The sequence below is a fragment of the Acartia tonsa genome, chromosome 13, assembly GCF_053477335.1.
Source record: "Acartia tonsa isolate MP-2025a chromosome 13, ASM5347733v1, whole genome shotgun sequence".
NCBI lineage: Eukaryota > Metazoa > Arthropoda > Copepoda > Calanoida > Acartiidae > Acartia > Acartia tonsa.
Genome location: NC_137272.1, coordinates 33,677,180 through 33,679,104, shown reverse-complemented (window position 1 = coordinate 33,679,104; position 1,925 = coordinate 33,677,180). Strand labels below are relative to the sequence as shown.

Below are 1,925 nucleotides of genomic sequence, written 5' to 3'. Positions count from 1 at the left end.
CTTGATAAGAATAAAACTATCAAATTAAATAAAATATTCAAATATCCTCTTGCACTTGGTTTTTTTCTGTTAGTTCAAGTTGTCTGATTTGACTTTGTTATTCAATACATAAATACACAATATCAAGTATATCCATATAAAACGCAGCAATAAGAATATGCTTATATCAGAGAGAGAGGGGACAATGGGCTGTTTATTTCACTAGTCCTCAAAGTTTTAAAATAATATATCTACTTTGTAGACTTTTCTGGAAAAAAGGATGTTGAATTTCATGCCAAGCATAATATTTTGTTCCTCCAACCGGTTTTAGTTCAGATATATTTTAATTTTGCGCATTTACAAAAATTTTTACAAACAATCAAGTTTTAATAGTTTAACAATGAAGGCAAATTTATAAGATTCAAAGCTTTATTTCAGTTTATCAATAATCTAGAAATATACAAATAATAAAACAAATGATAATAAACATTTAGATTTTGAAAAAGTATATTTTATGTAAATTGTATTGATATCCTTCATTTTGTTTTGTCCACAATGACAGCTTGGACCAATAAAACTGGAAAAAAATCATTTATTATTAATTATATTTTGTGGAAAAACTCTTTATGATAATATACACATGTACAGCACAAGATTTGCAGGAAGGCCCAGAAAGAACTGATTATAATCCAGTTAAAAATAATTTGATTTGGGAAGCCATACTAAAAATCATACAGCTTAATCAATCTGATTGAATTATTTCTTTTACTTTGTGTCATCAACACAGGGACAGGGGCCACTGCATTGGATCTGAGGAAAGTCACAGGGTCCTAGCGAGGGACATGGTTTTCCAGGGTTCTTGGCACATATCTCTTCTTGTTTACGGCATCTTTCTCTTTTATTAAAATCTGAGCAAAAGAGAGAGCAACCATTTTGGTAAGTTTCACCATTTGTAGCACAGACTGGAGCGATGCTGTTGTCACATATACATGCACTGCAATAGGAAACACCCATGGTGGCAATTAACAACAAAACAACTTTCATCCTGAAAAAAATATAGATGGATTAAAAGAGTAAAACACTAAAGAGAGAAAGGGTTAAATTAAATAACTGTATCTCCCCATGGCAACCACCTTGTGTAACCTTCTATTGGGTCATTAAAAATCCACTAATGGTGTCGATTATATTAACACAGCCAAGTAGCAGAAAATAATCTAGAATCAGACGAAAGAGGTCTTAGAAAATGGAAGGGAGGTAGTTGTCTGTATATGTATATACAATACATCTATACCATAGATCTGTTGATGGATTAATATTAATCTTAAATAAAAGTAACAAGTGTGTTTGTCTGTCTGTAGCAAACCACTGGGTCGACATGATTTTCCTTTCAAGTGAAGCTTTATATAGGTCCAGAGAAGGTTTATAACTATTTCTATTTCATTTTAAAATAACTCCATCCTCCCAAAATGGAAAGTGGAGGGTCAATCTAGCCGCTCAGTGGACTAAAGGTCAAATAAATTTTAATAAAATACAAATTTAATATTAAGATTTGTTCTAACGATTACCTAATGTCCTTTTGTCCAAGAGATTCCAAATTTGACTGTTATCCTAATTGAAATAACATCAGTTTATATACTTTTACAAAAATCTCCCCAACCTATCTTGACAGCGCAAAATGGCCCCAAAAAATGAAGTCATAAAAAGGTTGTCCAATGAGAGGCCTGTATACATTGTAATTGACCAATTGCAAAATTTATACTCGCCTCTCATTGGTTATTTTATCGTTAGGCGTAATTTTTTTAGTGCCATTTCACGCTGTCTTGCAATATATCTACAATATCAAGTATATCCATTTATAAAGCAGGAATAATAATATGCTTACATCACAGAGAGAGGGGACAATGGGCTGTTTATTTCACTAGTCCCCAAAGTTTTACATTACATTT

The 1,925-nt window shown here is 31.8% G+C and overlaps 1 long non-coding RNA gene across 1 annotated transcript; it reads right to left on the bottom strand.

The window, feature by feature from the left end:
- Positions 1-372: 372 nt before the first annotated feature.
- On the bottom strand, positions 373-1,584 carry LOC145303895 (uncharacterized). The gene is made up of 2 exons (XR_013873856.1): positions 1,545-1,584; positions 373-1,024 (listed from the first exon to the last, which is right to left on the bottom strand). It is a non-coding gene; the product is annotated as an uncharacterized LOC145303895 (long non-coding RNA).
- Between the last annotated feature and the right edge of the window lie 341 nt (positions 1,585-1,925).